Below are 13,023 nucleotides of genomic sequence, written 5' to 3'. Positions count from 1 at the left end.
GGCCTGCGATGGCATCCTTGACTGCAGCACCAAAGCAGGAACAGTGGCACCAAATTTGTGTGTTATTTTTTTATTGTTCAAGAAAATATATAGTGCACAAGAGTTTGGCGGACCATGCCCCGCCAACCATTTTCCTCCCTACCGACTTCCCGCTGCCCATCGTGGAAACAGGGGAAACAGGGGAAACAGTGGGTGCCAGTGGCAGTGCCAGCTGGCGCCAGTGCCTCCGCCTTGTACTCGTTAATGGATTTTCAATTCAGTGCCTGATTGAAAGCACACTTTGTGTGGATGTGGAGATGGAGATGGAGGAGGTTGGGCGAGAGTGCACAAGTGTATGCAGCCATGTGGTTCTTGGGGCGGAATGGTGGGGGCGTGGGTGGATTTGGTTATGGGGTGTTTACCGAACGCCTACGGGGTTGTCAATGGCAACGGGCAGCGCCCCAAACAGCCGTGACAATAACTGCGCTCGATGGACTCCCAAGTACCAACTGCTGAAGCAACAACAACACGCGGCAGTTAAAGTCATAGTTGCGTGTACATAATCGCTGGCACTCACAATTACATAAAGGATATGGCAAAGCCGAGGACAGGAAAAAATATGGTAAACCGGATAGCAGCAGATCTAGCCCAAAACGTAGTTGTTATACTCGAACGGACGCATATATAACCCCCTCGTATATATATCCACTCGACGGTCTAAAGACCGACAGCAAACAATAAAATGCCGTCATGAGGATTGGCCAGGGACACGTCCCCAGTCTGTTATCGAGTATCGTGTCTACTTCACGCCCACACTGAGGATAAACATGCCGGACACAATCAAGGATCTAGTAGCTAACTCAAATGTATGGCAACATGTCTGAGGGGTCCTTTGAAAGTAGTTTTTATAGAACTTCAATTTGACCCATATCGAGATAAGGGATCTGATTCCTTATTTTATTGAAAGTGCATGCAGGAAAGTCTCTTTATATGTTTTCTATTATATTAAAAGTGCATGTAGAAATGTTATTATACAAGTAGAACACATTTTTGCTATGATTTGATTGATTTTGATTTTCAAATATTGATTTGATTTTCAAATATAGTTAACTTAATGAACATGTGTAAAGGGTGGAGAACATATAAAAATGTGTATTAAATCTGGCACTCAGTACTGTTGCATATTTTTTCTCACTGCAGGCAACTCAACTCAACTCATCGACTAGCACTCGTTCCCATGGAGCTCTTTGCTTTTGGCCTCGCCGAGTACAATTGGCTTCGGTCGCCATCATCAAGTCCAGGGACGAATTGATGACGGCGATGAGGATGACGATGACGATGAGGATGATGATGATAATGATAATGATAATGATGGTGCTGCAATGGATTGCGCTGGCGAGTGCTGCTTCAATTTGGAGACCCACAAGATGATCGGGCAGAGCCTTCTGACTGCAATGGATACTTCCACCGCTGCCCCAACCCCCATGCAATTTATTGCCCCTTTTCTGGGTCGCATTATGCTCGAGAATGTTGCAAATAAAAAGGAGACACATTACGGCGAAATTGTACAAAAAATAAACTGAAGAAGCAGCGTACATATGTCCCCGGACAGCGCGTTTCGCAGCTATAAGTCACATGTAAAACACCAGCCGTAAAGAGAGAGTCATCAAACTTGTCCGGCAGTCAGCTTTCCCACGTCCATGACTGACTTCAGTGAACCGATCCTTAAGGAAAACCATTTGCAGCTGTCATAAAGTTAGCCATAAGCGTTTTGTCAAAATTCCCCTGCCCCTGCCCACAAACTTGGCAACTATTTAAAGCCGAAGTTGCTTTATCTTTGGGCCATAGTTTTAACGAACTTGCTGGCAGCGTAATGAATTAATCTACTTTCCACCGATGCCATCTGCGCAAATATTTGCCCAAAAAAGCAAACTTTGCGGCAGCAACGGCAGAGTAAAGCGAAGCTTCAAACTTGTCGAATGCATTGAGACCGCAGAAACCAAAACCAAACCCAAAAAGCACGGGACAGGCGATGAATGTATCCTGTAAATTCAATGTGGCAGCAGCCAAACAAGCCATCCAGTCAGCCAGCATTTTCGAGGAATATTTTCCAATTAACAAAGTTTGTCATAATAACTCGCTCGCAGCCAGGAATCTCCAGCATGTAACGAGCAATGTGCTCGGCGTTATACCCCCGAAAACCCCTATTCTACCCATCTCTATTTACATTTTTGCAGCCATTTATGGAGCTGACGAGGCTAAGCACGAAGGGGGGCAGGGGAAGCAGGAAAGGCTGGAGTAGTTGTGGCAGGAACGGGAGCTGTCGAGGAATCGGCAGCCAAGGACTATCCACCCGGTCCCAGTCCCAGTCCCAGGAATTTCCGGCATTTTCGCTAACGCAGCTCAAAACGTGTACCACTGAGAATAATATGGAGCAATATCAGTTTCAAGCTGCCAGCCAAACCAGCGTTAATCCACGAAGAATATTATTTATCAGATCCCCTGTTCTGGTTTCCAAAGGAAGCTCAATGGAGTTAATTTTTTAGAGCAAAAATTTGAGGTGTTTCTTGTACATACACTCATAGAGCCCCGATTTTCTTTCAGTGCACCTAGAGGGGAGGCAAAAACGCAACTATTTATGTTGCACAGCGACGAAGTAACCCTTTCCATTTCAGATGGGCTTCGGGGGGCGTGGCAAAAGCCAACCAATATAATTGTACATTGAAAGATGTCGGGGAAAAAGTCGCGACGTCGTTTGCCATTGTACAAATGTTGTTGCCTCTGGGTGTTGCTACTTCTTGTGCTGCTGCCACTGCCACTGCCACTGCTGCTTTTGGTGTCGGAGCAACAAGCATTTTATTGATTTTAGCCACTTTTTTTCCAAAGGAGTGCGAGTTTGCGTTTGGGCTCCTGGGGGCAGGACATCGCGTGCGCTTACGTTTATTGCTAATTTTTTCCTCTTTGTTCTACTTTACTTTCGCCTCTCTACTTTCTTCGTCGTAGCTTGCTTTTCTTCCTCAGCTACCTCCGCTGCCACTCGCCGGACACTTGGCCGGCCAGTGTCCTTGCGCTGCACATTTCCAAATCGATTACAAACAGGATATGCACTGCGGAAGCGTGTTTGATGGAAGTGCCAGCCGCCGCAAAGCGATTAGAAGGGGTGGCAACTGCCCTTAGAGACGCATGGCAACACAGAGCACCCCCAACCTGCCACAGAGCACACACATCCGGCTGTGATCCCGTCACGGATTTGAATTGGATTGGCCGCCATCGCCTTTGTGGCCATTTTGTATTTTAATTAATTCCAGCAACTGGTGAAGGGCGAAAGTTTTGCCTATGCGGCCAAAATGTCCGCAACTTTGCCAATTTGTGTGCACCGATGGAAGAGGAACGAGCTGCGCTGACAAGGACACCTGCAATTCAAATTCTTATAGGTAAATGTGTTCGCTTACAAGCATACATGTAAAGCGCCAGGGATACGAGCTAGCTAAAGAAATCCTTAGAAGCGTAATTTCAATTCATTTAAGTACTATAAAGTATGTACTTCATTTTGTCAGTGAACCACGAGCCAATTTGCAATAATGACAGATACCAAACCCCATAGTTGCATATTGCCAGTGGATTCGTTCACAAAAATAATTATTTAAACCGCAGAACCAAAGCAAACCCCCAATTCGATTGTCAACCAAATTGTCGGTGGCAATTGTGACATTTCTGCAGCCCTGATAAAAACATATTCCTCGTAGTTGAACCACACACATATGGTGAATGCGGCAAGGATCCTTTGCCTTTGCTTGCCCAAAATCAAGCTTCACTTTCGTGTTAGTTACTGGAGCAGACATTAGTGGCACTCTCGAGCGCCTTCCAGTTCCTCCAGCTCCTTCTGCTCCTCGTGCTCCGCCGCATCCTTCGGCCATGGCAAACGGTTCGTTCCAAGTGGTTTCAGTTGCGAGTGGCTTTTGCCTCGGCAAAAAGTTTTCCACACTCATGTCAAGGAATGGTGGCGAGGCAGGGTGGGTGAGCAGGGTAAGCGGTCAGGAACCTGGTGGGAAACCGGTGGGCACAAGGGTCTTCTCCGGACCAACAAAAACTCTGCTAAGGGGCTTAAGTCGTCGCTCACGCGAATCTCTCTTCGCACTTTCCCGCACTTTCCCCACTCCGGAGGAAGTATTTTGACGTACTGCTGATGTCCGGCGGACTGCTGCGGTTGCGGTACAGTACGGTACGCTTTAGTTTCGTTTGGTTTGGGTTGCCTTCGTCCTTTTTTGCTTGGACGGCCCTTAACTTGGTAAACGACCATCATACACCGATTGCAGAAATCGCCCGTCCACAGACCACACGCGTTGTAATTCCACTGACCCTCATCGGGTGAATAGGGGGTATTGGGGTATAGGGGAGTTTGAGATCGAGTCCAAGTCCGTGTCGGCTTTTTCACGTTGTATTTTTTTGGTTTCGTGCCAAATGCTTAACACTCAACAAAGTTGAGAGTTGAAGCAATTTTCCGCAAGAGTAATTAAAGCAACGGACTGCCGGCCAGGGGGGTTGTTTTTCCGGGGGGCACAAAGTGGGGTAGGTGGCGGGTGCCTTTGGGTCAAATTTCACGTGAGCAGCCTCTGACCTGAACGGAAAATTCTCAAAATGAAATGCGAGTGAGTTCAAGGTCACAGCAATGTGCGCGAAATGTAAGCGAATCGAATGTAAATTATCTGAAAAGAACTGAATAATTACATGCAAAACAACTTTACACTGCTGCATATGCAATTAATTTTTTGAAAGTGATTTTACCTGCCTGAATGCTGAATAAAAGTTATTGAAACTTTATTAAACGATTCTTAAACGCTTTTAAATCACTTTTTTTTGTTTATTTGAAAAGTAAGCTCTCTGAATTCATATAGAATGTAAAGCCAAATTGTTTGGCCAACAATCACATAACTTAAAAGTTCCAAATATGCAAAAATATCAACTGTGATCAAATGGAATGTGTAACTTCCGAATATTGTCAAAAGTCGTTAAGTCATTGGTAAATTGAATAATTTGCTGCCTTTGCTCTTCTCTAAAAACCACTGCAGTGAGTCCTCCCAAGGGAATCCTTTTTCAAGAGCTCCTGCCCGGAAATCCAATAAAGTGTTTTGCAATGAAGCAATTCCTGCACGATTCCCTTCGCTTGCCTGCGCTCATTCGAAAAGTGTTGCATACTTTTGAGGGCCCACAAATTGAGAACTTCCATATTGGGTGCGATGCGCAGAGGAAGGAATTAATTTTTTTCTTTTTACTTATCTGTGCTGTCAATCGATAGAGTTTGGCCCATTGAACGCAATAAAATATGCAATCCCATTCAATCGGCATCGGCACATCACTTAAACTAGCTGGAAAAAGGGTCTGGCAATGAAACCTCAAAACCTAATATATACTGACAGCTTATTGGCATTGCAAATAATTTGCGTTAATTAAGTGACTGTCAGGATGGGCGCAGTGAAATAAAAAATGAAAGGAATAAAGGACGAGAGCGGTTCAATGTCGATGCACTCGTTATCGACTGTTTGGCAACTTAATTGCGTTTGCTTTTGTAAAATTTAATTTTAATTTAATGCTTTATTGAATTGCGCGGCTTCTGCCACTCACACACCCCGCCGCCCATTCCATTCACCATCATTGACGACAGCGAAAAAAAAAAATTATAAAAAACAATAATAAAGCAAAATAAATAAAAGCCAAATTGAAGCATAAAATTTACACGCTTCTGTCGCGCAGCAATTGATTTAACACAATCATAAAATATAAACAAACAGTGTTAAATAAAAGAATAAATAAATAATAACCTGAGATGGTACGAGTGCCACTTGGACGAAAGGGCATAAAACATTTACGCCCATTTTCAAGCGCAGATTATGCAAGCCAACTGGTCAGCTGGCATGGGAATGAAAGTACGCACGGGCCCATGGTAAATTGTGGCCATAATTCAGGGAATTAAATTTAAATTTACCAGGCAACAAAATGCGGCAGTGCTTCACTCTGATGCTCTGATTCTGATTCTCGACCCCACTTGCCCCGGCAAATAATAGTTCAATTTCTCACGGAATTCATTATTCAGGACTGGACAGGATAGTTGGTCCGCCTTCTTCGTCCTTATTTACCATTCTACAGACCTATTAGGCCGCATACTTGAGCTGGAGACCCTGGCACCGGCTGCCATTGAAATGACTTTTAAAACTTTTTACAGTTGTAATTATTATAAATAAATGAAGCGCAATTTGGTGGGTTCCCAGCAACTCCTGCCCTGTCTCTTTTTTCTGCCTCTTCTTTGTTTATTTCTGTTCCCTTCCGTTCTCTTCAAATGTCCTTGACGTGCACGTGTGTGTGCGAGTGTGTGTGTGGTTCTGCTTGTGTCTGTTTATTATTAACTCGAATGACGACCCAAAAATTTGCTCATTTCCAGTGCTGTCAGACGTAGACTAGCAACCGAGGGACCGAGAGACAGACAGCCAAGAAGAAAGGAGTGCCCAAATCCTGGCCGACACTCAACTACAAATTGGCCAGCAGGGCAGGCATGTGCAGATGTTCTGCGACAGATTCACAGGCAATTATTCAGATGGGCTTCGGAACCAATTTGCTTGCGGCTCGATGATGGCATTAATTTCCAGCCCGTAATAATATGTTATAATTTTTTCATTTTATGCTTCATATTTATGGCCAAACGGGCGCCCGTGAAGCGTTATGAGCAAAACAGATTTTCCACTTTGCATAAATTAAGCAGAATTTAATGGCTGACTTATTTAAATGGCTTCCTGTGGCCCGACGCACTGTTTGCTTAATGGAATCGAAAAGTTTGAAATCGCAATCTCTCTGGTGCATTGCTTTGATGACTTTTCATTAAATCATGCTTTCCGCATTCCATTTCCCTGGCTTAGAGAGTGAGTGGCCTGAGCACTGAGCGCTAACAGAGTTATAAAAGCAGAATTTTCCATTTTCCATTACCCGTTTCCTCTGTTTCACTGCTCCTCTATCTTTTGGGTTCACTGCAGTTGCAGTGACAACAAGACTGCGCAGCAAACCATCGAGGGAATCCGCCAGCCATAACGAACCCAATACCGAAAATGGCCCAAATTGCATTCCCTGACCTTGAATTGGCCCAATGGCTTTCACTGAGCGCCATGGGAATGTTAATTACTTGGCCATAAAACAAGGTGGTAATCTCGATCCGTGTCGCAATCAAACTATTTATGCAATGTGCGTGCCGCTTGAGGAATCCACAGCAATAATGTTGTTCTAACAGATTTCATTCGAACAACAATCGAGCCACATTCTATCACAAGAGCCAAAAGCTGGCGGCCAATATCGTGTGGGATTGTGGATTGCAGATTGAGGATTGTTGGTTTCGAAGAGTAATGGCTAGATAGCTATCCTGTTTTGGCTTAGCTTGATTAAATGTTGGATTGCTTTAATGGATCCAAATGCACTCTCATGAGGAGCAACATTCAATTGCATCGTACTTGCTATTCAGTAACAGTAATAGAAGTAAGTAATGAGTAACTAAAGTGCTATACTCGTACACGCTGAATAACGAGCTCTGAACTCTTTCATGCCCGGAGCAAAAAAACTGGTAGCAGTGGGAGCGAAACATTTATTGTAATTCGAAATCAATCAATAGAACCCATAAAAAAGTGAGTGGGAAGTCGTGGAGATGAGCCAAATGCCAAATGCCCGCATACCCGCATCTGTGAGCAAACAGTTTGCTCCTCTCCCTTGACTGTTTAATACTTATTTAATCAAGTTAATGTAGTTAAATCAGCTTAAGCAAATATTCCCAGCAGTGGCGGCTGTCGAACACAATGGCCCCAACCGAGATAAACCGTTCATTTTGGCCTTGGCCAACAGAAAGGAAGGCGAATTCCCATTCTTCCACACAGAAACTAATACAGATAAAAGGGCATTCATTACAAAAGACCAAAGCGGCAAAGTTTTTCATCGGTGGCCGATGTCAGATTTGCGACATCAGCGCAAGAATCTCAGTTCTCAAGATTCTACACCGAGAAAAAGAAATGGCCTCAACCGTGATAATAACAAAAATTGTGTTGAAAAAGGATATTAGGTACTTTGTGAATTTTAATGGTAAATGGTTATGGCAAATCATTTGGCTTAGATATTTTTCATAATTTTTGATATTCAACAAATTACATGCAATACCCTTTTAAGGCAAATACCTGATATTATTTGCTGTGCAAAAAACCAGCGACAAAGTGAAGGTTGAAGGCAGAATAGACCTGGGACCACGACCAATGGCCACCGAGTGACCACACAGCCTGGCGTCATTAATATTAAGTAATCGTGAAGGATGCTCTCTGGTGTATAATACGTCCTTGCCCCTCCCCCTCCACTCTCCTAAGCTCCACCAACGCCAACGCCAACCTGTCCCTTGGCTTTTCGCCGCCCACTCAAACAACCTGTGCTCGGAAGTTCGTGAACCCGCTCATTGACCATGAGTTAACCATGAGTGTTGACTGTGGTCGTAAATTCGACGCCTTCCACCCACCCAAGCAGTTATGAAGAAGCGTTGGGACAAAGGGGCGTGGCTAGGCCGCCCACTTTCAATGTCTCACAATGGACAGATTAGTGAAGTGCCAAGAGCAAATGGTCCTGGCCATCGGGTGCAGAAGCAGGAGCAGGAGCTGGAATCGCCATACGGCTTCATAATAGAGAAATGGCCCGAACGGAAGCCAAATGGGGGCTAAATCGAAATCTGGTGGTCAGCAAAGTGATTTTGTGAGTGGTTAGGCAAGAAATACATTCAACAATTGATAGGGTGATTTAATTATAGCACCGAAGTTATTAACTTGAGGCAAATTCAATCTCGAGCATATTAAGAGCGTATATATTTAAAATTGGAAAGGACAACAGTATTATGTTCCTCTGAGCCATTAAGTTTATATCATTTAGATGCTTAATTGCTGCAGAAAAAAAACAACCAAATGACTCCAACTTTGCACCTTTGATTAGGTCCATTTTAGCTTCAGTCTTTTTTATTTTCTGCTTCTGTTTTTTTGGTGCGCCAGGCAGGTAATCTAAAAGTTTTCCATCTTTGAGCCTTACGACCCTTCTGGGAAATTTAGCAGAACCTGATGGGCTTTTCTTATAAGTGTATGTACGTACGGGGAGCCAAACAAAAAATGGGTTAAATTTATGAGCTTAAGATAATGCGGTGCCCGAAAAAGAGCATTCCCAGCGAATGCTCCATCGCATGTGGAGGACATTCAACGCAATTTGTGTTGCCTTCTAACTCCTCCTAACTCCTAACTTAACCGAAATTCAAATTAAATCAGCTTGGACCTGACCCAAGTTGGGTTCGCATTCCTTGATGCTTTAATTGCACATTAAGCTTAATTAACAAATTCATGGAGGAGACGTGGCCTCCAGTGGCCCAGGCCATCCGATGGCCCTCATGATGATGTGATGTCTGCCATTTGTAGATGGAGACGTACATAGGTGGAATGTTAGTGCTGCAAATAGTTTTTACACATTTGATTAAAATGTTGCAAGCCCAAGTTTTGCTACTGCCACTCGTTTCTCACTTGCAACGCCCGGCAATTGTGGCTATGCAAATTGAGTTTGTGGCAGCTTTGTGTAAATTTAACCGGACACTTGGACACGCTTAGTAAATTAAAGTGCCACAAAATCGTCCAGAGAGCTGAGAACTGGGTTGGTTTTTGGCTGCAGCGGCATTATCATCTTCATTAAAATGTTTGCCCAGAGCGTCTTTTCAATGCCCCCTTTAAATAAGATTAAGCAAAAAACAGCATAAATCCCGGGCTGCAGCGGGCGATCCTGGCAAAAACAAAAGCCGCCTGCCCTTGGCCCCTTGGCGAGTCAAAGCCGAAAATGAGGGTGGCCAACGGGGCGTATGAGCGTTAAATAAGTGTGTGCAAAGTATCTGCGGCCAAGCTGCGCTCATTAAGCGAATTCAGGCCAATGGGTGTGGGTTTGGGTTTGGGTGTGGGTATGGGTATGGCTGCAGATGGGGGTAATTCGTGGGCTCATATTTCCGAGTCACCTTTTTCTAATACCATGCCACGTAGGCGGGTGCACTTCAGCAAGATGGAGGCAACAAATCCGCACAAATTGCACTCGCAGCGGGAGTGCAAAATGGGAAGGCGGCCGAAAGGAGTGCGGAGTGCGGGAGTGAGTCGCTGTCATGCGACATTATTGATTTAAATGCCATAAACACCCAAAAGTAGAACACTGACACACACCGACACACACACACACACACTGCCACACACATCGAAGAACAGCAAGTGGCACATCCGAAAGATACTTTGAATGTTTTTCAAGATAGCCCGCCAGCGGAAGCTAAAAAGCCAAGCAAAAACAAACACGCCGTAAAGGTGTAGGTTCGTATGTGCGGCCGGGTGTGCTAACATATTAATGTCTGTGTGTGGGTAATATGCCGCACACGTAGACAACTATTAACTAAAAGAGACACAGACAGACGGACGCACTAAAGCATACATTTAGGCGCTGATGGCCGGATGTTTGGTGTGGTGTGGTATGTGGTGTGTGGTGTGATGTGGCACGGTGACATTTGCTTGGAGTTGAAGCTGTGGGGCCATTCCCACTCCCAAATGACTACCCGGCCTGCTAAGAAATTTGTAACAGATGCGGGCCAGCTCACAATTGACTTCACAGGGACCGCAAGTAATTGGAAAAGAAAGAAAAAAAAAACTGCCGGCTGCTGCTGATATTTTCTCTTGAATTTTGGCTTTGTCGGCAGCACTGAAAGCGAAAAAGCGCGCGATCCGCCCGCCCATTATTTTTTTTGCGGGGCCCCCGTAATTGCGGGCCCAGATAAGCGCTTTATTACCGATTCACTGGCTTTTATCGCATTTTAATAACTCACGGAAAATGCGCCAAACGAACCGCCCCCCGCCAAAACAAAGTGTTTACGTTACGTTACGTTATTTTGGCGAATCAAACCCAAACCGAACCGAATCAAAACGACGTTACTCGATGTTTTGTAGCGGCAAATATAGCGAAAAGGCAATATCGCGTTAGCTTCGAACTTTCGCGACCGCCAGCCAAAGCACAACTGACTATAATGCCGCTGGAAAAGCAGAACTGAGCACTACGACGACTGCCGCTGCTTTGAATTCGAAAACGAAGTTCGTCGGGCGGCGGCAAAAGAAAAGCCGACAGCTGGGAAAAGCCCGAGGAAAAGCCGAACTGCGCGTCAGACGAACCACTGCAACTAGGGGGCGGTGGATCGAATGGGTTGGGTTTGGTTTGGGTTGGGGTTTTGGGGTGGTATGGCCCGAAATGTGGGTGGCCTTGCTCACTTGCATTGCCAAATTGCCGAAGACGCCGCACGGAAGTGCGTGCGTTGCTGCAGTTCTGCTCCTCGGGTATTGTCCCAATGAAAGACTGAAGACTAAATTCGCATATGAGCATTTGGCATGCATGGATGCCAGTGGAGAGGCACTGCATGTCGCCGGCTCATTATTATGCTGATAGAATGGATTAATAATGCCAAAGCGCTTTGAGAATATGTTCTAATTCAAAAGGGAATTCGAGGCATTCAGTAAATTGCTGTGTTTTAAATCAAAAAATTCAATTAGAATCCATTTCTTTGAAAGCTTAATTGATATTCCGCACATTATTAAAGCGTATCTAAGAGACACTACATAACAAATATATATCAAATATAAAACTTAAGCTTTCTTGCCTTTATGCAAGAAAATCAGCCAATATTTAAAACTGAAATAACTTAGAAACTATATCCAAACACATATAATAACCCGAATTATTTCTTATAATCACAGAAATATATAAACACATGGTGTGCCATTTTACAGGAAATCGAACCATCTGTTAATCCATGATTTGTGGTATTTCTTCTTGACTTTCGCCTATCTCCTTGATATGCTGGAGGCGTTCTAAGTCCCACTGTGTCCGACCGACCCAGCCTGTCATTCTGTTGCGCAAATTAGCCGCCACTCCCTCCACCCACCGGCGGGTTAAGCTGTCTTGTTTTTTTTTTGGTTTTTTTCGAAATGAAACTGTGTGGGCTGCTTAGCTAGTTTCAGCTTAGCAGCTGCCTGTGTGCGTGTGCATCAAATCATTGCCGACTTTTGTGCGCAAATATTTACGACAACTGGCATCTGCTCATCCCCGAACCCCTGGGTATGCACAGAGAAAATTAAGCTAAAGGTAATATTCATTATACATTTTCCATGCCTTCTCCTCTCTTATCTTTCATTGTGTACTTATAAAACTTTTCGTTTAAACAGCTGTTAAAACGTGAACGTGCACTGCAGTTACGAATAAAAACGGCATTCGAAAGCGTGAAATATACCTGAAGTAGACCATCAAAATAAGTATAAAAAAATGCATTTATTCATATTTATTTAAGATGACAATAGTTGGGCTATAATTAGTACTGGTCATACGTGTCGTATGAGTGATATGACAGAAAAGTAACTGAGTTACGTGTGCAATGCTGTACTTTGTTTCTAAGTTGAAGTATTTGCATACAATTGAACGTCTAAATAAATCGATGGCGGTTTTAATGGAATAATCAACGATAGAAGAATTTCTTTCAGTGTGGTGACCCATTCCCGGGGTAAAGTGACACCGAAAAGAAACAAAAGCATGCGTCTAACATCTAACGACGACAACAACCTGTCACGCCAGCTGAGGTACGACTGGGGGATTCGTTGGGTTCACGGCTCGGTTTGGCCATGGGTACGGAAATGGCCACGGGCACGGGCATGGGCACCAAAGGTATGGCAATGGATCCCCTAACTGGCATCCTGCAGAGAAAGAGCGATGGGGAGTGGGATGGAGCGACAACAATGCGTCGGGGGGTCAGCAACAGAAGCCAGTAACCTGTGGAGATTCAGAAGCCGGAGCAGGAGAAGAAGCAGCAACAGCAGCGGAGATGGAGATGGAGCTGGAGGTGCTCCACATGAGCTGACACTGGCAGTCAAACAGAGGCCCAGGGAACCCTGGTCGTAATGGCCTCTAAACAATGGGCGTGCTTGTTTGGCAACAGGC

The 13,023-nt window shown here is 44.6% G+C and overlaps 1 protein-coding gene across 1 annotated transcript in view; it reads right to left on the bottom strand.

Moving 5' to 3' along the window:
* LOC120445017 (apoptosis-stimulating of p53 protein 1) overlaps positions 1 to 13,023 on the bottom strand; it is a 34,109-nt gene that overhangs the window by 6,378 nt on the left and 14,708 nt on the right. The window lies entirely within an intron of this gene.

Source organism: Drosophila santomea, chromosome 2R (assembly GCF_016746245.2).
Source record: "Drosophila santomea strain STO CAGO 1482 chromosome 2R, Prin_Dsan_1.1, whole genome shotgun sequence".
Taxonomy (NCBI): Eukaryota; Metazoa; Arthropoda; class Insecta; order Diptera; family Drosophilidae; genus Drosophila; species Drosophila santomea.
The sequence above is the reverse complement of the archived record's forward strand: the minus strand, read 5'-3'. Positions and strand labels throughout refer to the sequence as shown.